This window comes from Ascaphus truei, chromosome 9, assembly GCF_040206685.1.
Source record: "Ascaphus truei isolate aAscTru1 chromosome 9, aAscTru1.hap1, whole genome shotgun sequence".
NCBI lineage: Eukaryota > Metazoa > Chordata > Amphibia > Anura > Ascaphidae > Ascaphus > Ascaphus truei.
In genome coordinates, this window is record NC_134491.1 from 17,524,004 (window position 1) to 17,551,815 (window position 27,812).

The following is a 27,812-nucleotide window of genomic DNA, read 5'->3' on the forward strand; positions in this document are numbered from 1 at the left end:
AACGCAACGCAGAATTGCGACGGTAAAAAAGTAGATTGTTAAACAAAAAAAAGCAATCTTTTTTTTTGTGTGGTTGGAATTCGGTCCTGACACTGTATAATGTATTCTCCATACTCATTGTTCGCCAGAGAACATAATAGCCTTTTTTTTTTTTCTTTTCCTGTTTTGTTTTTACAGTGAATCAGCTACAGTAACCGGCTTAAAGTCCACGGAGAACAATAGGTCTCCTTGTGAATGCTGGAAGTTTGCCTCTTAAGAAAGGACAAAAAGGTTCTAAAAAAAAAATGAAAAGACTCGGCAGGGAATAGGAAGCGACGGGTCTCCGGGAATAACACCATCTCTCTCCGCAGAAGGAAAACGCAGCGTCAGACTTTGATCTCTTTTATGTTACGCGCTTTTCTTCTCATTTGATGACCCGATCGCCATGTTTTCATAGCGCAGCCCATAGCAGGGGGTGTCCAAAACCAAAGACTTGGGCTGCGCTTATAGTGCCGGCGACGCGACGTCGCCCGAAAACAAATGTATTGCCGCCGTCGCGTGCGCTTATAGTAAGCGCGACGCGACGGCAGCGATGCGAAATTTGGAAGCCGGTCAAATATGATTCTGAACCAATCAATGACCTGGTCGCCCGCGACGTCGCCGCAAAGCGAATTACACCTTTCGCTAGCGGCGACGGGTGATGTCACCCGTCGCGTCGCCTTCGCACGCACTATAAGTGCGGCCTTAGGCTGCGATTATACAGCCGAATTGCAGGGCGCGCGCACGCATCTGTGACGTCACAATAGCGACGTCGCAGAGAAACATGTGCACGCTGAAACCTGTTTTTTTGATTGGATGGCCGCGTCACGTGACGCGGGAGTCGCAACCCGAAAACAAATTTTGAAAACGCTCCAGATGTCTCCCGCTTTGCAGCGGGGAGACAGTCGCATTTGGTATAGCCAGTTTTCATGTAGGTATCAAACTTGTTTTAGCGCCGTGCGTTGTCACTATGGGCGACACCACTGGCATTTTTGTGTATAATCGCAGCCTAAAAACGATGACACTTTGAGGGATTCTGGGCTATTAATGGCATTTTAATACGGAAGCGCTGATTGTTATTGGTGAAATTCCATTAATGTCTACGAGACGTGATGGTAAAAATATGCGAGAGACGCCATGACTGCCACAGACCTAATAATCTGAATTTCTCTTTTCTGACCTCGGCCCCTTCGGTTTTGAACATTATTATGGTATAGATTTGCCTCTGGCTTCTTCATCCTAACTACACATTTAACGCCTTCCACGCCACGGCTCTCGAGATCATGTGACTCGCTCTCCAGGTTCCCGGCGACCGAAGCGGAACGGTCCTCCCCTGCGGTTGAGTTCGACGCAAACACCGCCTAGAACACAAGCAACAAGGTGGGGACGGCATGAGGACACCGAAATGGTTAATAATGAAATCGACAAGGTTGATAGATGCAAAAGTGGATCTCCGCGGATCCTTTTAAATTGGGCTTTTCCTAAAAAAAAAAAAAAAATGCTTTACACCAGGGGTGCGCAACGCCAGGCCTCAAGCTCCCCCAGCAGGTCAGGTTTTCAGGATATCCCAGCTTCAGCACAGGTGGCTCAATCAGAGGCTGAAGAAGGGACTGATTGAGCCACCTGTGCTGACGCAGGGACTGTTTGAGCCACCTGTGCTGAAGCTGGTATATCCTGAAAACCTGACCTGTTGGGGGGGGGGGGGAGTTGAGGACTGGAGTTGAGCCCCCCTGCTTTATAATGTAGCTCATTCCTGGTGACTGCAGTTATCACTGCTCAGTTATGTGACGAGACCAGATACATTTAGCCTGTAGAAGGTAGCTGCTGATAGTCTATTTACTGATGATTGTCCACAGCGCTTCTCAAATGTATTCTAAAAGCGTCTGCTGAGGATGGGTTAAATGCTTGCATTTTACTGCTCCAGTATTTTATATATGTGAGTGTGACTCGCCCCCCTCGCACAACAACGCCTCCAGGATTGTGTGTTTTAGGTGTAATTAAGGAGAGACCCTGGGGTGCCCTTGTTACTCAAGGAGACATATACGAACGGAACAATAAATCATTTGTCCCCACTGCTGTTATCCACTGTGACTTTGGGGAGGGGGAGTAGGGAGTGAGCATCAGGGTCTACTTATCAGCCATCCAGAAGATTACTGCCCACATCTACTAAGCAGTCTTCTGCTGCAAGTTGTAATCCTGCGTTTGACCATTGGCTTAAATAGGCTGTAAATTGTCTTCAAGAGCCAGAAGGTATCTTACAGAAGACTGCTTAGGGCAGGGGTGGCCAACTCCAGTCTTCAAGGGTCCACCAACCGTTCAGGTTTTCAGGATATCCCTGCTTCAGCACAGGTGGCTCAGTCGAAGACTTATTTGTCTTCAAGCATTGAAGTTATTCGTCATTCTCTTCATACCTTACTGCAGGGGTGCTCAACGCCTGTCCGCAAGCCTCCACCCCCTCTACCCCCAACCGGTCAGGTTTTCAGGATATCCCAGCTTCAGCACAGGTGGCCCAATCAGAGGCTCAGACAAAGACTGGGCCTCTGAGCCATCTGTGCTGAAGCAGGGACTGATTGAGTCACCGCTGTGATGAAACAGGGATATCCTGCAAACCTGACACCTGTTTGAGGTGGGGGGGGGGGGGGGGGCTTGAGCACCGGAGTTGAGCACCCCTGCCTTACTATATTATGTCTGTATTATAATAGCAGTTGGACAGTGGATGGTTGAGAAAATATTCTGAGTTCTTCCCACTCAACATCACGAATAAAAATGGTAACCTGAGATCAGCCCCGGGAAGCAAGATCTGTCTAAGGCTGCACATTTTTGAAAAGCTCCGAAGAGCAACTCATGTATCTCCTTTTTTTTTCCAGCACTATAAAACCTTAAATTTATGCAAGGTCATCTAGAGAGTACTTAGAAAATATGCTAATGTCTGTTGCGGTTTTTTTTTTTAAAACCCTAACCATAAAGTTGTATTCACTTTCCTTTGGCCTTTTGAAGGTAATATGCCAAAAATGACAGGAAACGCTGTCTAGAAGGAGATGTCTCGTTTGTTTAAAAATCTGCCCTTCCAACTCTCTTATAAACATTCCTGCTCAAACATTACAGCGGCTATTTCTATCATATAATAGAAGCAAATTGAGGGAAATTGTTCCTTTTGACAATTTTGGTGAAAATAAGGGGGTATTTATTTGGACTAAAACAGTATATTTTTAAGGTTACATAGGGTGGCCAGGTGTCCAGTATTGAACCGGACAGTCCTGTATTTGGACACTGTCCAGTAAAAAATGAGGGGTAATACTGGGCGTGTGTATGTGGCCGGTATTACCATTCTGGACATAGTGACATGACCTTCCTGGGGGGCTGCGGGATTTCCCCGAGCAGGGAGAGAACAGGGATGTTGCTAGGAGGCTGGGCAGCTTCCTCCATCCTGATTGGCTGCATTACCCATCAGCAGCCAATCAGGAGTAGGTGTCAGGAGCCAGGGGAGGGGCCAAGGAAAGGAGGAAACAGCATAGAGCTAGAGTGTGCGTGCGATGCGCTCCTTTCTCCATTGTGTCCAGTATTTGACAACCCTATATACCTTGTGAAGGAACACCGGTACCCAAAAGGCAGAAGGTCACCAGACTCCACCAGCTGGGATAGCGCCTGTGTCCTACTAACCACAAAGAAATCCCGCCGTCACTCTGGAAAGAAGGTGCTCAAACTCACAACATAATTCATAATTCTAGCCTCCAGCTACTAGGATGGTTGCGCCACCAACGCAGACCACTAGGGGGACCACCCAAGAGCTATGCTCTTATATCCGGGGTATTTGCCACCCACTCGTAAACCACAGGCTCCCAGGGGAAGCCACAACCTGGGTGCTGTGCCCCAGTGGTTTCTGGGGTCAACGGGACCCCCAGAATGCACAACGCAAAATATTGACAAGAATACTGTAAACACAAAACAGCGTCCCCCGTCTATAATCTTAACCAGTGGTGTCTGGGGACAATGATATCTCAGCCAAGGCAGGAGTCAAGGGGATCCCAGAGAGCACACCACCACAAGTTACCAGAAACACATGCATGTGCCCGCGTGCGCTATTAAACGAACGTGTTTAATATTACATGCTATAGTACACAGAAGAAATACATAAAATCATCAATCCGTAAAATAAAGGGGAAGGTACATACAAATTCCTGGAAGTTACACAGGTGGGCCTCTGAGCAGGAGCTCCGGGTTTGTGATGTTCAGAAGGAGTTCCTGGGTCCAGGAGTAGGTTCTGATGGTATTGCAGGGTCCAGATGTTCACGGGAGAGGCTTGCCACTGGTTAAATGGTGTACCCAAGTAAATATTCTGGAAGGTCTGGCCCTTTAAACTATGCAGCTTTAAATAATAATCACAGCAACTGGCCCTGGTGATACATACTAAATGCACTTTAAAAACCATATGAGGAGAAGGACTGTTCTGTTGTTTATTACTGTGGGTCAGAGCAGGGGTGCTCAACTCCAGTCCTCAAGCCCCCAACAGGTCATGTGTATTGCATGGTCCTTGAAAATGTCAGGAAGGATGCCAGAGGATTGGATCCTGCTGGGACTAGAGGAGAGGATCCAGTGTAGCAAGGAATGGTTGTTAGATTTCAGGTTTGTCTGTGTGGGTTGGGAAATGAGTTGCATTAGGTTGTGACTTGATTTGTATCTGGATTTTGTTGTTTTTAAGGTCGAGCCAATTGTAGTTGAAATCCCCAAGAACTAGCAGCTCACTCTTCTCATTCAGAGAGGAAATGGAGCCAAGAAACTGGGTGATATAAGTCAGGGATTGTATTGGGGCTTTAGGGGGACGGTCGATGCTAGCAATTAAAAGGGGCTTATAAAAGGGGAGGCAGATTTTGCCAACTATGATTGGACTTGGTGGGCAATTTAGCAGCGTAAATTGTAAGGTGTTTGCAATATAAAATAACACCCCTCCTCCTCTCTTTGACCTGTCTTTTCTAGATATGGAGTATCCCTGAATGGCATCGGGGGATTAGGGGTTAGCCATGTTTCTGTGACAATGATGGCTTTGGGTTTATGCATAAGGCACCATGCCCTTAGTTCATCCAGTTTGGGCAGCAGGCTCTGGATATTTATATGGGCGACAGGTAGAGCTTTTTGGAATTTGAAAGGGGTATTCTCAGGGGTATACCCCTTTCAAACTCCTGAAGCACAATTTAAAGTAGGTAAAGCTGTTTACAACTCAGCCATTTATTGTGACGTTTGGGAAAACAAACCTTACGGACCACACTACTTTTCTAAGAAAGTTCATATAAAAACAAATCATAGCACCTGCTTCCCTTATACATAACGATGTCAATTAATTAAGAAGTGTTTTTAACGACATAATGCATAATTTATTTATTTATAAAATGTGTTACCAGGAAGTAATACATTGAGAGTTACCTCTCGTTTTCAAGTATGTCCTGGGCACAGAGTTATGACAATACATGGTTACATTAAATGAACAGAGGTTATACAATCAATTTGCAGACATTTCATGGACAGATAGAGTTGGGTGCAGGGGATAAAAGGGTTGGAGAATTTCAGATTGAAATACAGCAATTTTAATGCCAACAACAATCAGCTAACGGCAGCAAACGGCTCACACCCCTTGCATAAAGCAAAGCAACCCATAGATTGCCATTCAAATGATGCCACGTTGCAACATTCCACAATTATTACATTGGAATAATTAATTCACAAGTGAATCATCAAAGTATGTAATGTATGTGGCCTTTACGGCTATGTCTGTGGCCAAAGAAAGAGCTGAATTAGAATTGCATTGGTTTGGTTCAATTTAATTTTTGGTCAAATGTAATAGAATTGGATGGTTTGTTTGCTGCAGAACCTGGCTACAAGGAGCCAGCGATGGCAATGCGCCTTGGAATGAAAGAGCGTAATGTGTTCCATATTACAAATGCTGTGTGTGAGCTGGAACTCTCTCTCTCTCTTCTTATCTTAATCACAATTAAAAGCTTGCTTTTCTAGCAGGTTGTAAATCAGAACTGTGTATGGATTTTCATGTGCGTCTGTTCAAGAAAGTTGGGTAGACATCTGATGAGTTTCTGTCTTGGGTTTTCCAAGTACCCAAAAGGATTCGAATCAACTCCGCTTTCCAGGAATTTCATCTAGAACTCACATCTTGTTTAGTTTTTTTTTTATGGCTCTGTTAAAGGGACTTATCACAGGCAATCAACCAGACTCCACCTGACTGATTAGGACTTTTAGAAAAAGCCAGGTCTGAGAAACAGGAAGGAGATTCCTTAGCTCACAATGGAGCTGGCATAAGGAAAAGGAGGGCTGTGTTCTGAGAGCAAGACACATGGGGACCAGACCTCTATGCCTGGACCCTCAAGCAGACACCTACCCAGGCACCACTGACCTGAGGGGCCACCTGCGTTAAGGTACCGCTGAGACTTTGGGGTGATAAGTGGGTAGGGGGCTTCCCCCCCTTGCAGAGAGGGACTGGGGAAGTAAGTTAGCCCTTACACTGGGATAGGTGTTTATTGTTTTATGTATATTTTTGTTTGCTATATTGTTTAAAGCAGGCCTGCACAACATACGGCCCGCCTGGCCTCTCTGTGCGGCCCGCTATGACTCTGGCCGGGCGCCAGTTAATTAATTAAATAAATGAAAAAAAAAAAAGTTTAAAAAATGGCGCCGATTCATCCCCCCCCCCTCCACCACACCGCCCCCCTCCCCTCCTCCATCCCTCCCCGCCCCGGGGTTTTGCGGTGCGCGGGGGCAGCAGCATGAGGAGGATGCGGCAGCCGTGAGTATTTTTTTTTTCAATAGCAGAATGCCGGGGGCGGGGCTTAGTACCGGGGAGAGAGGATGTGCTGAGCTGATCTAAAAGAGGTGTGTGTGTGTGTGTGTGTGTGTGTGTGTGTGTGTGTGTGTGTGTGTGTGTGTGTGTGTGTGTGTGTCAAAAACGGGCTGGTGGGGGGTGGGTGTGAAAAATGGGCTGGTGGGTGTGAAAAACGGGCTGGTGGGGGGTGGGTGTGAAAAACGGGCTGGTGGGGGGTGGGTGTGAAAAACGGGCTGGTGGGAGGTGGGTGTGAAAAACAGGCTGGTGGGTGGTGGGTGTGAAAAACGGGCTGGTGCAGAGGTGGGGGGGTAGGCTGTTGACGTGAGGGGGGGTGGGCTGCTGACATGTGAGGGGGTGGGGTGGGCTGCTGACATGTGAGGGGGTGGGGTGGGCTGCTGACATGTGAGGGGGTGGGGTGGGCTGCTGACATGTGAGGGGGTGGGTGAGCTGCTGACATGTGAGGAGGTGGGTGGGCTGCTGACATGTGAGGGGGTGGGCTGCTGACATGTGATGGGGTGGGTGGGCTGATGACATGTGAGGGGGGGTGGGCTGCTGACATGTGGGGGGGTGGGCTGCTGACATGTGAGGGGGGTAGGCTGATGACATGTGAGGGGGGGTGGGCTGCTGGCATGTGAGGGGGGGTGGGCTGCTGGCATGTGAGGGGGGGTGGGCTGCTGACATGTGAGGGGTGGGGTGGGCTGCTGATATGTGAGGGGGTGGGGTGGGCTGCTGACATGTGAGGGGTGGGTGGGCTGGTGCAGAGGTGGGGGGGTAGGCTGTTGACATGTGAGGGGGGTGGGCTGCTGACATGTGAGGGGGTGGAGTGGGCTGCTGACATGTGAGGGGGTGGGGTGGGCTGCTGACATGTGAGGGGGTGGGTGGGCTGCTGACATGTAAGGAGGTGGGTGGGCTGCTGACATGTGAGGGGGTGGGCTTCTGACATGTGAGGGGGTGGGGTGGGCTGCTGACATGTGAGGGGGTGGGGTGGGCTGCTGATGTGTGAGGGGGTGGGTGGGCTGCTGACATGTGAGGGGTTGGGTGGGCTGCTGACATGTGAGGGGGGGTGGGCTGCTGACATGTGAGGGGGGATGGGCTGCTGACATGTGAGGGGGTGGGGTGGGCTGCTGACATGTGAGGGGGTGGGCTGCTGACATGTGAGGGGGTGGGTGGGCTGCTGACATGTGAGGGGGTGGTGGGCTGCTGACATGTGAGGGGGGTGGGCTGCAGACATGTGAGGGAGGGTGGGCTGCTGGCATGTGAGGGGGGTGGGCTGCTGGCATGTGAGGGGGGGGTGGGCTGCTGGCATGTGAGGGGGTGGGCTGCTGGTATGTGAGGGGGGGTGGGCTGCTGGCATGTGAGGGGGGGGTGGGCTGCTGGCATGTGAGGGGGTGGGCTGCTGGCATGTAAGGGGGGTGGGCTGCTGGCATGTGAGGGGGGTGTGACAGGGTAAATAAAAGCCACCAGTTATATGCCTGGAAAACCTATGTCTAGTCTGCAGTGCAGCACTGACTAGGTTAAACTTCAGCTGGGAACCTCAGGACAATTAGTTGGATCCCAGCTGCCTAATCACGATGTGTTAAAACCCAGGTTGTAGACACATGGAGCTGGCTGTTGATGAGAGAGGAGTAAGCTGCTGAAGTGATTCCTGAAAACAAGGTCTGAGTAGCAAAGTAGTGAAACTGTGAACTGTCTGTCCCCTGCATAGAAAAAGGGTAGCTGCATATATATAAACTGTCTACTAAAGAGAAACTGTTTTGTTCTGTTTGCTGAAGGAAAAGCCATTTTCGTTTGTTGCTGAAAAAGAGCTATTTTTGTTTTGTGTTCTGTACATTTTTCAAGGCAAAATAAAACAGCCTTGTCAAGAAACCCACGTGTGTAGTTGTATGTACCCTGCAACATATGGTTGTCAAGAAGTGGGATTTGATTTTTTTCAAAAGGCTCCTGCAGTTAAAGGGCCACACACACACACACACACACAAGAATGGAAGAAATGTTGAAAGCGTTTCTGTGCGAGCAGGCCCGGCTGCAAGCGGAGAGAGATGAAAGACTACAGACAGCACAGGATGAGCGGATTGCCAAGCTGCTGACCCAATTCCAAGGGTTTGCCGGCAGACCCCCGATACTCCTGAGGAAAATGACTCCGAATGAGGATCCAGAGGCTTTTTTACTAACATTTGAAAGAGTCGCCGAAGCTCAGGGCTGGGCTGCAGGTCGCTGGCAACTGCTTTGGCCCCACTCCTCATAGGTGAAGCCCAGGCCTCATACCAGGGCCTCCCTACAGATCAGGCAATGGACTACCGCCAAGTAAAAGCCGCCATACTGGATCGCTTAGGTCTGACCCCAGAGACCTACCGGCAGCAGTTCCGGAACATGAAGTACACCGCTAAGATGAGACCCCGGGTCCTCGCTCAGCGATTATTGGACTTGTGTACACGCTGGATACAACCCGAGGAGTGCACTAAGGAGGCAATTCTTGAGCAGGTGGTTTTGGAACAATTTCTACAAGTAATACCCCCTCCCGCATGCTCGTGGGTAAAACGCCACGCTGCTGAAACCCTAGCTTTGGCGGTCCGACTCGTGGAGAACTTCCTTGGGGCTGAGCAGCAGGAGAGTGTCCTGGACCCGACTCCACCGGCACTTGCGGATGCCCAAAGAGGGAGGTCGGATCAATGGGGAACCTACGGCCCGTCACGGAACCGCCAAGTCCAAAGAAAGGAGCAGTCGTTCCAGCAAGGACGGAGTCCAAATGCTGGTCCCCGCAGAGACCCTCATCTCCTTCTGGATGTCGGCTCGTCGCAAAGTGAGAGGAACTTCCGAGGACGTCGCCCACAGGACCCACCAGATGCCTGGTCTCCAGTAACCGGTCCAGCGAGCGCTATCCACAGCCCCCTCCTGCGAGGGAACCCTCTCCATGTTCTGCCTGCGGAGAACAAGGCCACCGGTATGTGGACTGTCCACTGATGGATTGTTCATTCAGCAGAACCGTCGCCTCGGCTACTTCCAGCCCTGATTGGGGGAAAAACCATCCAGGCCCTTGTAGATTCGGGCTCTGGGAAAATTCTGGTCCTCCAGGAACTGTTACCGCTCAACGTGTGTTCTTTTGACTCCCCATGGAACATAGAATGTATACACGGCGATGTAAAACCTTATCCGACGGCCAAAATCCGGCTACAGGCAAAAGGTCAGGAGGCTTACCTCGAAGTAGGAGTCACTCCTTGGCTACCTGCCCCCGTTGTGCTCGGTCGGGACTGGCCTTTCTTTGCGGACCTAATGGCCCCAGTCTTTCACGAGGAACCTCCTTCTGGGGCTCAGGAGAACCCTGGCAAACTGTTCCCCTTCTCGGCAGACCTTTTTCCCAGTAGACACCGGGTTCAAAAGACTCGGAAGCAAAGACGCTTGGAGAAACAGGACTGGTTGCAGAAATCTGGGTCTCAAGGTGACCATTCTAGTAGTCAGAGGTCACAAGTGATGGCTGGGGATGGCCAAAGGGAGGGGGGTATGGGCCCTGGAGATTTACCAGACCTGTACCTCCCTGACTTTCGCCAGAAGCAAAGGGAAGACCCAGTCCTTGCGAGACAGTATGACAAGGTGGTGAAAATTGATGAACAGATTTTAGATGCACAGGGGGTTATAGTATTCCCCCATTTTGAGCTATCAAAGGATATCCTATATAGGGTGAATAGGCAGACACAAACAGGGGAGGTCACCAGACAGATATTGGTTCCCAAGGTGTTTGTTAAATCTGTGTTCACTCTAGCCCATACTGTCCCTTGGGGTGGTCACCTGGGCAGGGATAAAACATTGGACCGTATTTCATCCCGATTCTATTGGCCAGGGATGCATAGTGATATTGCTAAGCTATGTGCAGCATGTCCAGAGTGCCAGCTAACTAGTCCAAAAGGACAAAAACCAGCCCCTTTGGTTCCTCTACCCTTGGTGTCAGTTCCCTTTGAGAGGATTGGGGTAGACTTGGTAGGACCTCTAGAACCTTCTGCGAAAGGACACAGGTTTATCCTTGTAATAGTGGACTATGCAACAAGGTATCCTGAGGCGTTCCCCCTGAGAACAGCAACGGCGAAGCAAGTAGCCAACAAGTTGTTGGAACTGTTCTCACGGGTTGGACTTCCCCAGGTTATGTTGACAGACCAAGGTACAAATTTCATGGCTAAACTGATGCAGGATGTCTTAAAGTTACTAGAGGTCAAGTCTGTTCGGACATCGGTCTACCATCCACAGACTGACGGATTGGTGGAAAGATTTAACCGAACTCTAAAAGGGATGCAGAGGAAATTTGTAGACTCAGAAAAGAGAGCCTGGGATGAACTTCTACCTTTTCTGCTGTTTGCAGTGCGGGAAGTTCCCCAGGCCTCCACGGGATTCTCGCCATTAGAATTGCTCTATGGCCGCCAACCGCGGGGTATCCTAGACCTCCTAAAGGAGTCCTGGGAGGAACAGTAGTCCCCTTCTAAGAATACCCTGCAATATGTACTAGACCTTAGGAAGCGCCTAGATGTGGTCGGCCATTTTGCCAGGGAGAATCTTAGATCAGCCCAGGACAGTCAGGAGAGACATTACAATCAGAATGCTCGCATGAGAGTGTTTCACCCAGGAGACCAGGTGATGTTATTGTTACCCAGTTGCGAGAGTAAACTCCTGGCCAAATGGCAGGGCCCATTCGAAGTACTCCGCCGTACAGGTGATGTGGATTACGAGATCGCTCAACCAGGGTCCAGGAAGGGTAAACAAATTTACCATGTGAACTTGCTGAAACCCTGGAAGATGCAGCGGTCTCTATTCATCCACCCGGTGGAGGAGGAAACGGACTTGGGTCCTCAGCCTCCACGGGAGAACATCGTGAGTGATGATAAAATCCCAATGGGTAAACAGTTGTCCTCTGAACAAAAAGGGGACTTGTTAGCAATAATTACACAATTCCAGGATGTTTTTTCTGACTTACCAGGACAAACTAACTTAATTTCCCATGCAATCGAGACAGCACCTGGGGTAAAAGTACGTTCCCGTCCTTATAGGTTGCCTGAAAGTCGTAGGGCTCTGGTAGAGAAGGAGGTACAAGAAATGTTACACTTAGGAGTGATTGAGGAATCATGCAGTGAGTGGTGTAGTCCACTAGTTATTGTCCCTAAACCCGATGGGAAGGTAAGATGTTGTGTGGACCTCCGAAAGGTCAATGCGGTATCCAAGTTTGACACATATCCGATGCCAAAGGTGGACGAATTAATTGACGCCCTTGGTAACACGGAATATATATCCACGTTGGACTTGACAAAAGGATACTGGCAAATACCCTTAGAGGAAAAGTCCAAATGCAAAACAGCCTTTGCCACTCCCATGGGTTTATACCAGTTTGTGAGAATGCCATTTGGACTGCATGGAGCCCCAGCCACATTTCAGAGACTCATGGATAAGGTACTGAGGCCCCATAGGACTTATGCCGCAGCCTACCTAGATGACATTGTCATTTATTGTAAACACTGGCGGGCCCATCTAAATAGGCTGAAAGCGGTCCTCAAATCTCTAAGAGAGGCAGGGCTCACAGCCAACCCTAAGAAATGTGCCTTGGGTAAAGCGGAAACCAAATATTTAGGGTATGCAGTGGCAGGTGGAAAAGTAAGGCCACTAGCCGACAAGGTAGCTGCCCTGAAAGAAGTTCCGACCCCCCAAACAAAAATGCAGGTATGCTCTCTGCTGTATTTAGCAGGGTACTACCGGCGGTTCATCCCCAACTATTCGGAGGTGGCAGCCCCTTTAACGGACCTCACAAAAAAGTGTGCCCCTACACAAGTGGTGTGGTCAAGGGATTGTCAGAGAGCCTTTGAGGACATAAAAAAGGTGTCTATCAGAGGGTCCCATCCTTAGAAGCCCAGACTTCAACAGCCCTTTTATAGTGCAAACAGATGCATCAGGGATAGGGCAGTGTTGTCACAACAGTTTGAGGGAGTTGAACATCCTATCCTTTTCCTGAGTAGGAAATTGTTCCCGAGGGAAAAAAATTACTCAGTGATTGAGAAAGAGTGCCTCGCAGTAAAGTGGGCAATCGAGGCTTTGAGGCATTACCTGGCAGGAGTCCATTTTACTTTGTTGACGGATCATGCTCCACTGAAATGGTTAAATAGCATGAAGGATTCCAATGACTAGGTGGTATATGGCCCTCCAACCCTTCTCATTTGAGATTCAGCATAGGCCGGGAAAAGAGAACGCAAATGCTGACTTCTTTTCTAGAAAAGGGGTGGATGGTCGGGCTTCAGCCGTGCGTAGCCCCAGCCACACACTAACAGGGGAGGAATGTGACAGGGTAAATAAAAGCCACCAGTTATATGCCTGGAAAACCTATGTCTAGTCTGCAGTTCAGCACTGACTAGGTTAAACTTCAGCTGGGAACCTCAGGACAATTAGTTGGATCCCAGCTGCCTAATCAAGGTGTGTTAAAACCCAGGCTGTAGACACATGGAGCTGGCTGTTGATGAGAGAGGAGTAAGCTGCTAAAGTGATTCCTGAAAACAAGGTCTGAGTAGCAAAGTAGTGAAACTGTGAACTGTCTGTCCCCTGCATAGAAAAAGGGTAGCTGCATATATATAAACTGTCTGCTAAAGAGAAACTGTTTTGTTCGGTTTGCTGAAGGAAAAGCCATTTTCGTTTGTTGCTGAAAAAGAGCTATTTTTGTTTTGTTTGCTGTATATTTTTCAAGGCGAAATAAAACAGCCTTGTCAAGAAACCCACGTGTGTAGTTGCATGTACCCTGCAACAGCGGGGCTGCTGGCATGTGAGGTGCAGGGGGGGGAAGTGATGTGAGGTGCAGGGGGGGAAGTGATGTGAGGTGCAGGGGGGGAGAGAGAGTGATGTGAGTTGCAGGGGGAGGGTATGATGTGAGTTGCAGGGGGGGAGAGAGTGTCATATTGAGGGGAGGGGGAGCGTGTGTCATATTGAGGGGAGGGGGAGAGTGTGTCATATTGAGGGGAGAGTGTGTCATATTGAGGGGAGGGGGAGAGTGTGTCATATTGAGGGGAGGGGGAGAGAGTGTCATATTGAGGGGAGGGGGAGAGTGTGTCATATTGAGGGGAGGGGGAGTGTGTCATATTGAGGGGAGGGGGAGAGTGTGTCATATTGAGGGGAGGGGGAGAGTGTGTCATATTGAGGGGAGGGGGAGAGTGTGTCATAATGAGGGGAGGGGGAGAGTGTCATATTGAGGGGAGTGGGAGAGTGTGTCATATTGAGGGGAGGGGGAGAGTGTGTCATATTGAGGGGAGGGGGAGAGTGTGTCATATTGAGGGGAGGGGGAGAGTGTGTCATATTGAGGGGAGGGGGAGAGTGTGTCATATTGAGGGGAGGGGGAGAGTGTGTCATATTGAGGGGAGGGGGAGAGTGTGTCATATTGAGGGGAGGGGGAGAGTGTGTCATATTGAGGGGAGGGGGAGAGTGTGTCATATTGAGGGGAGGGGGAGAGTGTGTCATATTGAGGGGAGGGGAGAGTGTGTCATATTGAGGGGAGGGGGAGAGTGTGTCATATTGAGGGGAGGGGGAGAGTGTGTCATATTGAGGGGAGGGGGAGAGTGTGTCATATTGAGGGGAGGGGGAGAGTGTGTCATATTGAGGGGAGGGGAGAGTGTGTCATATTGAGGGGAGGGGGAGAGTGTGTCATATTGAGGGGAGGGGGAGAGTGTCATGTTGAGGGGAGGGGGAGAGTGTGTCATATTGAGGGGAGGGGGAGAGTGTGTCATATTGAGGGGAGGGGGAGAGTGTCATATTGAGGGGAGGGGGAGAGAGTCATATTGAGAGGAGGGGGAGAGGGTGTGATTTAGGGGAGGGGCAGAGAGTGTCATATTGAGGGGAGGGAGAGAGTGTCATATTGAGGAGAGGGGGAGAGAGTGTCATATTGAGGGGAGGGGTAGAGTGTGTCATATTGAGGGGAGGGGGAGAGTGTGTCATATTGAGGGGAGGGGGAGAGTGTGTCATATTGAGGGGAGGGGGAGAGGGTGTGATTTAGGGGAGGGGCAGAGAGTGTCATATTGAGGGGAGGGAGAGAGTGTCATATTGAGGAGAGGGGGAGAGAGTGTCATATTGAGGGGAGGGGGAGAGAGTGTCATATTGAGGGGATGTGTAGAGTGTGTCATATTGAGGGGAGGGGGAGAGTGTCATATTGAGGGGAGGGGGAGAGAGTCATATTGAGAGGAGGGGGAGAGAGTCATATTGAGAGGAGGGGGAGAGGGTGTGATTTAGGGGAGGGGGAGAGAGTGTTATATTGAGGGAAGAGAGACATGGGGGGAATGCTGACTTGTGGGGGGGGGGAGATGCTGACATGGGATGCTGACTTGGGGGGGGGGGGGAGCTGCTGACATGGAATGGACTGGGGGGATGTGGAGGGGGGTATTGTGTGTTTGATGTGGAGGGGGTATTGTGTGTTTGATGTGGAGGGGGGTATTGTGTGGGTGAGGGGGAGAGATGGGGGTATGAGAGATAAATGGGGAGTATCGTAAAGGTTGATAGTGAGGGGTTCTGGGGGAGATATGAGGATGATGATGATGAGAGGTGCTGGAGGAGAGATGATGATGATTTAACCCGTGTGGCCCAAAATTTTTTTCCTTGGAGCAGTTCGGCCCTTCTCACTTTACGAGTTGGGCAGGCCTGGTTTAAAGGAACAGGTAATAAAGCCTTATAATAATTTCACCTTAAAAACGGTCTCCATTGCATATCTCTGCACACATCTCTTACAGGCTCCTTTCTTTTTTTCAAGAGTTGGAAATGTGTGTGATATTATTTTGATCTCTTATTGCCTTGATATTAATTTAAGGAACATCTGGAGCAAAGTGAATGCAAATTGTGTCATTTTCCTCTTGCGTCGCTTTGCGTCATTCTATCAACGTCTATGCAGCATATTTTAACCCTTGTGCATCAGCTTGTTATTTGGGGAGGGTCGACAAGATCAGTTAGGGAGGAGTCACAGAGTATAACGACATATCCAATTCTGTTTTGTATTTGTGGCAATGTTTACTTATTAAATTTGCGTCAAGAAAATCCGCCAGGTCTGAAGCGGCTTACACATTTCTGGCTAATAACCTGCGCTGCTCGTAGGAATCTCTTGCTTACATGTATCCAACACCCCCTAACATCCACACCCCTAAACCTCAATAGATCCAGCCGTGCAGATGGACCATACTCCATCCTGATATATACTCCGTCCTACAATGAGCAGCTACTTTACCTTCTTGTTTCAACATTGCCTCTCATTCCCTCTAGAGTGTAAGCTCTCAGGATCAGGGCCCGTGTTACCCTCTGTATCTGTTTGCGCTAGTCTGTCCTTGTTTGTATGTCATTCTGTTTGTCAGTTATATCATTCTGTACCGCGCTGTGGAATATGTTGGCACTTTGCAACTAAACGCTAATAATAATAATACGTAGGGTTGCCAGGTGTCCAGTATTGTCCTGTATTTGGACACTCTGTCCATTAAAAAATTAGAGGTAATACTGAACATGTATGTGTATACCGGTATTACCTCTCTGGACATGTATGTGTATACCGGTATTACCTCTCTGGACATGTATGAGTATACCGGTATTATCTCTCTGGGCGTGTATGTGTATACCGATATTACCTCTCTGGGGATGTATGGGTATACCGGTATTACCTCTCTGGGCATGTATGTGTATACCGGTATTACCTCTCTGGGCATGTATGTGTATACCGGTATTACCTCTCTGGACATGTATGTGTATACCGGTATTAGACACACAGATACCCAACAAGCTCTGAGAAATTTTTACACGAAACGACTTTGATTTCTGGCAGATAATTAACCCTTTAGACCAACAGAGCTTTTCTCGGGTTGTTGAGGGGGAGAGCATATTATTTATCAATACTTCCCCCCTCCCCCCCCCCCCCCCGCCTTCCTAGTTTGGTTAGAGTTCCACACATCTAAAGAAAATAGAAACCTATTCATTTTTAACACGAGGAAAGATTGCCAATAAAAAAAAAAAGGAGTAGTATTTTTATTTGGATGTGAAAATAAAAAAGTAGTGATACTCTGAACCCCTGGTACCATCACACTTTGACCACTGTGTATACCAGGGGTGCTCAACTCCAGTCCTCAAGCCCCCCGTCCCCGTCCCCCAACAGGTCAGATTTTCAGGATATCCCAGCTTCAGCATAGGTGGCTCAATCAGTTACTGCTTCAGCACAAGTGGCTCAATCTTTCCCTACTTCAGTACCGGTGGCTCAATCAGAGGCTCAATTTAGTCAGTTGTGCTGAAGCTGAGATATCCTAAAAACCTGACCTGTGGGGAGGTTGGGGGGGGGGGGCATGAGGACTGGAGTTAAGCACCCCTGGGGTACACTGTACCTAAACTGTATATCCACCCAGTGCTGCCAAATGACTCCAAATCAGCACAGTCATGAAGTCAGGACATTAAAAAAACACCCTCCAGACTTCTCCAGAGTAATGACATTCTAACTTATTAAAAATTGTACTGTGACTATGACAGCTTCTCTCATTGCCACGGGGGGCAGTAACACAGTATGGCTGCAGGAATTGCTTCTCTTTCTGGCACTGGAAGATTCTTATTCTGCTCATTCATCTTGATTTCTTCTACTTTCATGTCTCTCGTTCCCCCTCTTTCTATCTTCTCTGATGACTATTCTTTTTTCCCCCTTAACCCTTTTCTCTTATTAGGGTCTTTAGGCAGAGGAAGGGGGGGGGGGAGTTTCTGTGTTGGTCCTTTCCTCCATGTAGTAACACAGGAGGGAGAGGGAGGAGGGGGTACGATACCTTTTGATGGACCAACAAGTAGTTGATATGTTACAAGCTTTCCAACCTCTCAGGGTGGGTTACACGATGAAGGACCCTGAGAGGTTGGAAAGCTTGTAACAGATCAACTACTTGTTGGTCCAATAAAAGGTATCATACCCCCCTACTCCCTCCTTTGTTACTAGGATCTTTAAGCCACCCTAAAAACTTTTACAGTGTGGCTAGTAGCAGAGCCTCCAACATTGGACACACAAAAATATAGTACAGTAGCTACCTTTTAGTTCTCCTGTCAATGTGAGATACAAGAGCTTACAAACAATAATCTGATTCTTTGAAGCCACCATAGTACATGCATTGTATCATATGCTCATTAAGATAACTGGCTTAACTTCAAGGTTTTGTACTGGAGCCACTGATTTTGACTTGTTTATTAATGACCTTGAGGTTGGCATAGAGAGCAAAGTCTCCATCTTTGCTGATTACACTAAATTGTGTAAGGTAGTAAAATCAGGAAAGGGTATCATTTATCTCCAACAAGACTTGGATAAACTGGAAGCTTGGGCAGGAAAATGGCAGATGAGGGTGAATACAGATGAATGTAAGATTATGCATTTGGAATCAAGAATAAACAAGCTACTTACAAAATAAATGGTGCAAAATGAGGTCAACCCTTGATGGAGAAGGATTTAGGAGTGTTTGTAGACAGCAAGCTTATCAATAGTGCTCAATGTCAGGTAGTAGCTGCAAAGGCAAATAGGATTGTATCTTGCATTAAACGGGGAATGGCTGGAGTGGAAGAAAGAATAATTTTGCCACTCTATAAAGCATTAGTAAGACTACACCTTGAATATGGAGTACAGTTGTGGGCACCGCTCCATAAAAAAGTTATTATGGAACTAGCAAACGTACAGAGAAGAGCCACCAAATTAACAAAGGGAAAAGAAAATCTGATTTATGAGGAGAGACTATCTAATTTCAAATTTGTTTACTTTAGAAAAGGACATCAAAGAGGGGATATGATAACTATATACAAATATATTCAGGGTCAATAAAAGGAACTTTCAAAATAACTATTCATCTCAAGGGCAGTACAAACGACACAGATCATCCCTTAAGGTTGGAGCAAAGGAGATTTCACCAGCAACAAAGGAAAGGGTTCTTTATAGTATGTGCAGTTACAATGTAGAATTCATTACCCATGGAGACTGTGTTGGCAGATACAATAGATATCTTTAAGAAAAAGTTGAACATCTTTTTAGAAAGGAAAGGTGTACAGGGATATACCTCATAAGTAAACATGGGAAGGATGTTGATCCAGGGAGAAATCTGATTGCTATTACTGGAATCAAGAAGGAATGTATTGTTCCTCGTATGAGACATCATTGGATAATGTTTCACTGGGGTTTTGTATTTTCCTTCCTCTAGATCAAAATACTGTAAATACAAATATAGGATAAGTATCTGGCATCTAAATTTAACATAGGTTGAACTTGATGGACATATGTCGTTTTTTCAACCTCATCTACTATGTAATTATGTAAGATCACTTTACCAATGAAGCACTTGTATTGTGGAATTGTTTTGTATGCACTGATCTATATATATAAAAAACTAAGGATGTCTGCAACAATATATATATATATATAATTTTTAAAATACTGTTCTCAAGCGGTCATCCATCCAAGTACTAACTGCGCCCGATGTTGTGATCGGACGAGAACAAGTGTGTTCAACATGGTATGGCCGTTACCCGCAGAAGTATTAATATTTTGTAATATAAAGCAAAGCGTTAGATAATGATTATAAAATTGTGATGTATAAAAAAAACTGACAAATTTGGTAGATACTTATATTATATCATCATAGTGATCGCTATACAGTAGCAAAGCGTGGTTGTTGATACTACTGATCAATGTGCATTATTGGAAGATTTCTTAAACTGCCTTATGCCAACCGGACTGCTTCCTCATGAACTGAAACTTAAAGCAGCGGTTCAAGCTGCCATTTATTTTTTATTATTTTTTTCCCCTTTAATTCAGTATGTGCACTAATACAATACACACAATGATAAGTAATTAGCTAAGTTGTCGATCAATTAGTTCTCCTGTGATCGAAGATTCAGCTCGGGGGTTCACTAAATGGCTGTCAGTGCAGCAGAACAGGACCAAAGAGGCAAAGTTCTGTGGGGAAAAATCATGTGACTAGGCAGTCACTAGATACAATTGGTGCACTGCTAGAGAGGGCAGGGCTCAAAAAGGGGTGTGCCAGAGCCTGTTTCAGAAGAGGAAGGGGATGTGACTTTCTAAATGGTTGCTATAGAAACAGAAAGTGCTTGTTACATTATAATACATTACAAATGTCATTCAGAGTTGTTTAAAAAAAATAAAAATAATGCTACAAGTATTTTCTCAGTACAAAACTGATTTATTTAAAAAAAAAAACACACATGTAGGAGATTGCTTGGACTGCAGCTTTAAAGTAGGAGCCATTATCATGCTCCTTAGAAACCTAATGCCATTGGGCGGACCATGCAATTGTACAAGACTTACCGTTACTCGAATACAAACACACATAATCGAAGCAAAAGTGATCGGTGCAGTGAACTCGGACACGGTACTTATTCCAAGAATCCCACTCATTCCGTCAGACACAAATTTACACCTTTCCGTTTCAAACAAAAACAATTCCCCATACAATTGGCTTTTTCAATGACAGCCAATAGCCCACAAGGCCAAACGTGTGATAAAATATGCCTTTACCTACCTAAACCTGTTTATTAGTCATGGACAATTATATGTTGCTCTATGAAGAGTCAGATCGTTTGATTCACTTAGTGTAGTGTCGGAAAAGATCCCAGAAATGGACAATTGTGTCTTTTAGAGAAATCTTTAATTAAAAAATATAAGTAAAAAAAATAAATGGATGCGTGAATGTTTAATTAATAATCTTTAAGATCTGCTAGATTGGCTTATGTTACACCGGGTACAGCTTGTATGTGTATAAGATACCGATAAATTCCCTATAACCCACTGATCATTTATCATTGATTTCCCGAGCTTCAACCAGCGGGGAAGCGGCAGTGGAGAGCTCCTCGGCTCTCATACAGTACATGGGTGGAAATAGGTGCATCTGGTTTTATTAGGCACAGGTCATTAAAATAGGTATACTAGCTGCTAAATAGGGACAGATGTAGGTTATGTGCTAGGGGAGTAGCACGTTGTTCGCCACTGGCCCTTTGGGTAATTATCCAGGCTGGTCTTTCCTCGGATCTCGCTGTATTATACAGATTGCTACATGGGAATACCTCAATCTGACGGCTTCATTATCACTCTGTGACCCAGAGTTTGTTGGCAGGTTTGCCCTGTTCTGTGATTAATCTGCATTTCAGTGCATTGCTTGGCAAAATATCAAATATTCATTATTATTAATTGATAGGAGAAAACTTTTGAGCATTTAATCAAACATTGAAACAGTGAATTAATTGGACAGAACATACTCTGCGTAACCCTTTAGCTGCCAGAGGGGCTGGCAACACAATTAAAAGCAATGTATGTATATCTTTATTTGTATAGCACCATCCATGTACACAGCGCTTCGCAGCATTAATAAACGCGGCACAATAACATGATACATAACGGGAATATGCGCTTCAGACATAAAAGCGAACATTAGGAAAAAAGGCGGCCCTGCCCCGAAGCGCTTACAATCTAAGCCACGCGTCGCCGAACTCTCTGACAATGAGAGGGTTAATACGTGCAGCTTCTCCGAGCAATGTGTGGCGAACCACAATCATTGTTTTACACCAGTGGCAAGAAACCCCCAACGCGGCGTCTCATCGTCCCAGCAAAACGGCAATCACAATAAATTAATTCAAAGAAATGAGTCTGAGTTATGTGCGCAAAGTTTAATGAGGCACCGAGGAAAAACAGGACGGGGGATACTTTGGGAGCGGGATAAAACAGCAGGGCTGCAAAGAACTCTGGAGAGTACTTTGGGATGTTTTTAACCCGAAGGGGCAACAGCAACAGTCTGGTTCTGGAAAGAGCAGCTAGCACATGGAACTCATTAGCGTTATATAGCAGGCATCCAGATATCTCCCACATAACCAGCCACTACATGGACATAACCCCGTATCCCTCTTGGCTAACAATCGCTTTCTCAGTCGCGTAGGAGGATTGTGCATGAAATGTTTATTTCCAATTAGAGGGGTTTTTTTTAAGCATGAAAGTAGTGGAGTTTTGGAACACATGCTGCACTTCAGATGGTTTTCCCTTCTCATCTAACTGCTTTGTTGTTTGATGGGATACCAACGGGTGTACGTGTAGAAAGAAGACTCTAACAAACAATAATAAAGATATTACTTTATTAATACATCTATATCACACGGTCTGGGTGTGATACATATGTATTAATAAAGTAATATCTTTATTATTGTTTCTATCGTCTCCTGCGCGGGTATTCATTTCAATTTGCAATGTTAAACCACTACATACAGTACTATTTGGCCTTCCATTTTGAGCGAGTGCTGCCATTTTGTTTACGTGTGTGTGTGTATATATACTGTATAAAGAAAAAGGAAGCGCATAAATCAACGGTCCTATCTCCTTACGGGCATAAAGTGCCAATGCATGTAGTGTAACATGTAAAATCGATTGCTAGTGTAAATAGCTAAACAATCCCTAATATCTGTTGCTGCTTGTTGTCCGGGAACCCACACTGGATCCTCAAAGGGAATGTTCGGACCTAAGCTCAAACTGGGAATAAAACAACAATGGTGTAGTACTGGGGTGACTCCAGTTCTCAAGGGCCACCAACAGGTCAGGCTTTAAGGATATCCCTGCTTCAGCACAGATGGTCGGAGACTGAGCCAATGATTGAGCCACCTGTGCTGAAGCAGGGATATCCTTAAAACCTGACCTATTGGTGGCTCTTGAGGACTGAAGTTGGCCTCCCAGGTGTAGTATATCAAGAAAATAGGGCGAGACCGATACTGTACTAATATTTCACCCATGCAAATTTTCCACTTGAGTTTTATGCGTGGTTATCCACTAAAACTGGGAATGCAGGTAAGTGTGTCACTGAGTCTTCTTACATATACAGAGCTAAGCTGAGACACAGGACACCGTGTAATACTGATAAAAGATGTTTATCCGCAGTGATAGAGAGTAACACACAATCTTGAAGGTAAAACAAGCCTGGCACGGTAAGTACTGCAATCACAAGCGGGGAGTTGTTGCCCCACGCCGAAGTTTCGAGTCTACTTCTCCTTGTCTCCGCCAGATGACGTCAGTGGAGACAGCGTCCCGTGCGTTGCTGAGGGAGTCTGACCGGCGGTGTGTCCTTAGGGGTATCCTAGAAAGTCCAGGGAATTAAACCGACGCGTTTCGTTCAGAACCTTTGAATCCTTGGATGCTTGAACTCTATATATATATAAAAACAGTATATACAATATATCATAATCGTCAGCCCTTGTCGATCCACTGCTGGATGAAGGCCTTCCCAGGGATCTTCCAGATGTTGCGGGTACATGCGGGTACACGCCTCTTCTCCACCACACTCCAACACATTTCCATGGACAGCTTCAAAGCTAATTTTGTTGCCTATGATAAATCCATTGCTCTAAAAAGCTGATGCGGGGATTCAAACCAGCTTCAAAAGTAGTGATGAAATTAACAGGCTGCTTGTATTATCGGTACACGTGTACAACAATTGACCTACAGCAATGTTTGCGTTATTGGGGCACTAATTGGGGTACTGCCGTTCCAGCATGTAGGAATCATGTAACACCTTTCCTAGCACCTATGAATGGCTTTTATTATTGTTTATTTGTAAAGCGCCAACATATTCTGCAATGCGGTACAATATGGGTACAGAGTTATGTATATTACATAAACCGAGTTTCATGCCAAATAAGGACAGACGCACAGATACAGAAGGTAGCGCGGGTCCTGATCCTGAGAGCTTACACTCGAGAGGGAATAAGCAGTAATGTTGAAAGAAAAGGTAGAGTGTCTGCTCGTTGTGTGATGGAGTATACATCAGGATGTAGTATGGTCCAGTTGTTTGAAGATATTACAAGCTAAAGTGACATTTTTAGTATCTATTTGTTTAACGGTATTAAAACAAACTACCATTAGTTTGGTCCTACTGGTGACTTTTAAACGTCAGATAAATACTGCAAGCTCGGCAGTGAACAATTGAAGCTCTTATATTTGAATATACCATCCACATGCTGTGAGTTCATTCAAACACACTCAGAGGCATTGCACTGGGTTTAGGCAACATAGTTCATTACTCATTGCTTTCTAAGATCATGGGGTAGCCAGCGGATTAAGGTACTTCAGTTTGTGAATGTGTGAAGTTATTTTACAGTCTGTGTGTAATCTTTCCCAGAAATCTACCAAAACCTTTAATCAAAGACAGATGATAAAAAGCCAATGATTGTGACGGGAATTCATTTTCAAGACTGGGTCCCCTTCTACCTCGGTGGACAAAATATGCCATTGTTTCATGAAGCAGAAAAAAAAAGAAAAGAAAGATGCTATCTTATCCTGGGATTTGAACTTTAATTATTATTTTTTAATTTGGTTGTGAATGGGGATGACTTAGACAGCTCAAATCTCTCTCGGTCATTCATTAAAGTGCAAACCAGGGCATTATCGCACGGAAACTCCCATTGAAATCAAAACAAAGGCTAATATGATGATTATTAAAAACCACAGCGGGGATGTTAATCCAGATAAAGTGAGCGGATGAGGAATAGCAAATTGGAAAATAAACGTACAGTATTGGAGCCATTACCAGATTTTTGAAAAAGACACAACATATGTTGTAACCACACTGGGGATATTCACACCAGACTACTCCATTGTAATGTGCTGTGGGATATGATGGTGCTTTATAAATAAATGATGATAATAATCCCACTTGGATATTCTGGATCCAGATGTATCTATTGTGCTGCAACTCAGTCTCCCAGCACAGCCAGGAGAACGGGGGAGACTTTATTTTATGTCTCGGGTGGTCTACACCAGGGGTCTTCAACTGGTTTTCCAAAGAGCCAGATCAGAAAACATTTAGGAATAGATGGGGCACAAGCTTCTGGCAGCAGAAAATGGCGTCAGTGGATACTCACAACTTTGTGATGAAGGATCTGGTACAGGTTCAGTTGAGATGAGGATCCGTGGTCACACCAAGATACTTAGTACAATGTCATTTTAGATAAATGTAGAGACTTAAAAATATTATATTTCAACATTTTGCCACAATTGATAACATCTGTACCATGTGTATTTACATTACCTTAACTCAGGGGAGCGCAAACTTTTTTCCCTGCGCCCCCCTGCCGGCAGTTCCCCTCTCTCTGCGACCCCTCCCCCTTACCTTTGCTCCGGCGTCGTCGTGAAGTCACGTCACCATGGTAAAGTGACGTCACATGGCCTCGTCACGTTGCCATGGCAATGTGTTTAAGAAACCGCTGGAGCCATGGTAAGCGAGGTTTACAGACACCTTTGCCACTTCCCCGGCACTTCATTTAAGTGCCTTCGGGAAGCGCGCGGGGCCTCTGTAAACCCTGCGGCCCCCCGCAGTTAGTCTCGGGGCGCACCCCCCTTTTTGCGCACCGCTGCCTTAACTTACAAGTGAGTTTCTGCACTTAGACTCTCGGCTTCTGCTAATTTCATAGCAGTTGCTTAGGCAGCCAAGGGCCACCAGTTGAAGAGCCCAAGTCTACACGGTCAGATACCTTCATCAAGTGCCAGTGTGGGTTATCGCTCCCATTCAAGTCATTAGGCATTAACGCTGGAACGATGGCATAACTGCCACTTGATGTATGTGTCCCTATGTTACGTTGCCTGCAGTGCATCTTTGTAGAGATCATACACCAGGAGTGGCCAACTCCAAGGGCCACTTTTCAGTTGTGATCTCCCTACTATACCGATGTCTGCCTTACATGTGATAGTTGAGTCCAGTTCCACTGTTTCTCTCCTGCAGCCATTGGTTGAACTCGGAAACATCCGCTTCTGTATTTAGAGCAGTTGACAACTACATGGGAAAAAGAAGGTACATCTGATCAATGTTTGTTTTTATCAGGGGGATGATATCGCTGCTCCTGATGTGTGTGTATATACAAACAAATAGAATATAAAAGTTATGTGTTAAAATGCGGACATGAACGTTTTTGGTTTGCTTGGGAACTCCTGTATCCCGCGCAGTGTCTGCCCCTGATGCTGTATACTAGAAGGTCTGGATTTTAAATAAAATTAGTATTTGTTATGCTTATTTGTGGAATTGGCTTTGGGGGTACATAAGAGAGTAACATGATCTAATTGCTAGTGACCAAAGTGCCTTGAAAAACTAAACTTGTGGTATTGGGCCCAAGGAATTCTAAGCTGTGACATCATCAGACTAGAATGAAATATTTGCCCGATACTGATTCTGTCTGCCATATTGTTCACAGATTATATGTGGAACTTTCTCCTACTTAGAAAGGGCATGCAGATATTTATATTGGGTTGTCTTCTGTTAAATAGTAGAGGGAAATGCACTTTTAAAAGAATGTGCCCTCAACTGTGTGACTATTGTGAATTCAGCTTATTTACATTTTGAATCAATAGAAAGTTAATAATAATAATAATTATTATTATTCTACTATGGAATATCAATTACAATCTTGAACATTATGCAGGATATATTTGCTTTTGCAATCATACATAAATCAATGTACATACAGTTCCGGAGATGAAAGATAACCACAAAAAATGAAGCAATTTGCTACCTGATACTGTGCAACTATTTTCTCTCAAATGTATGAAACGTTTTACTTAAGTTTAAGTGTTTACACTTAAATTGACTCACGTTAAGTTTCTTTGATCCGACACTGAGAAGCAGGGGTTCAAATCTCACTTCAGATCTGGTAAATGTTATTGACACAAAGAAAAAGGAAAACAGCTGCAGTTACACACACAAACTTTGCATTCCATTACAATATATTACCAAGCAACTTCTCTTATAACACCTCCTATAACTGCTCCCTATAATCCTAGTCCTGACACTGCTCCCTATAACCCCCCTAACTACTCCTATAACTGCTCCCTATAATCCTACCCCTGAAACTGCTCCTTAAAACCCCCCTAACTACTCCTATAAGTCCTCCCTAACTGCTTCCGATAACTCTTCCCCTAACTGCTTCTAAAACTTCTCCCCTAACTGCTCCTTTAACCCCTCCCCTAACTGCTGCTATAACCACTCCTTACATCTCCTATAACCGCTCCCTATAACTTCTCCTCTAACGGCTCTTAAAATTACTCTCTATAACTCCTCTACTAACTGCTCCTATAACCGCTCTCTAACTCCTCCCCTAACTGCTCCTATAACTCCTCCCTCAATGGCTCCTATAACTCCTCCCCTAACTGCTCCTTTAACCCCTCCCCTAACTGCTGCTATAACCGCTCCTTACATCTCTTTTAACTGCTCCTATAACTTCTCCTCTAACTGCTCTCAAAACTACTCTATATCTCCTCTACTAACTGCTCCTATAACCGCGCTCTAACTCCTCCCCTAACTGCTCCTATAACCCCTCCCCTAACTGCTCCTATAACTCCTCCCTCAGTGTCTCCTATAACCCCTCCCCTAACTGCTCCTATAACCCCTCCCCTAACTGCTTCTAGAACCACTCAGTATATTTCCTCCTGTAACCGCTCCACACAGAAACCCTCTTGATATTTGACCCACTGCCTTGAGTAACAAACTTCTAACTTTTGATGTATCCACCAGCAGAAAAATTGAACAATAAAAGTTGAATGTACGTCTCTCTATGCACTTTTTTTTTTTACCAATGAGTTTATCACACTGGTCCCTATAGAGTGCGCTGTGAAGACACCTTCGCAGTGTAGGAGAAGACTTCAGCTCCATTCAAATGACGTCTTCAATGCATATCGACTAGAAACCATAGGCCGCGTAGTAATGACTGTGAAAACATTATCAACAAGTTTATAGAACTGGGAATAACAGGTGATTTCTAACAGGGAGGATGCAGAAACCAACAGCTGTTTTAGCTTTGGTGCTGGGACTGTACACACTGGCCTGTTAGCCGACCATTGTAAGGGATCTGCTTGTTTTCAAAGGCCTCCTCTGGCTTCCTTCCAACAAGCAGTTCAATGAGAGTACACACACCTACTAGCTGGAATAAACACTGCAGTGTTTCTTAACTCCTT

The 27,812-nt window shown here is 46.0% G+C and overlaps 1 protein-coding gene and 1 long non-coding RNA gene across 6 annotated transcripts in view; one reads left to right on the forward strand and one right to left on the reverse strand.

The window, feature by feature from the left end:
• LOC142502470 (DNA repair protein RAD51 homolog 2-like) overlaps window positions 1-27,812 on the forward strand; it is a 481,442-nt gene that overhangs the window by 325,305 nt on the left and 128,325 nt on the right. The window lies entirely within an intron of this gene.
• Window positions 4,093-27,606, reverse strand: LOC142502469 (uncharacterized). Of its 4 annotated transcripts, XR_012803771.1 has the most exons (5): window positions 26,455-26,699; window positions 25,550-25,641; window positions 18,883-19,032; window positions 18,240-18,339; window positions 4,093-4,324 (listed from the first exon to the last, which is right to left on the reverse strand). It is a non-coding gene; the product is annotated as an uncharacterized LOC142502469 (long non-coding RNA). The 4 variants fall into 4 exon arrangements; XR_012803769.1 differs by lacking the exons at window positions 4,093-4,324; window positions 18,240-18,339; window positions 18,883-19,032 and adding exons at window positions 22,516-22,950; window positions 27,432-27,606 and having other exon boundaries at window positions 26,455-26,509; XR_012803770.1 differs by lacking the exons at window positions 4,093-4,324; window positions 18,240-18,339; window positions 18,883-19,032 and adding exons at window positions 22,516-22,950; window positions 27,056-27,127 and having other exon boundaries at window positions 26,455-26,509.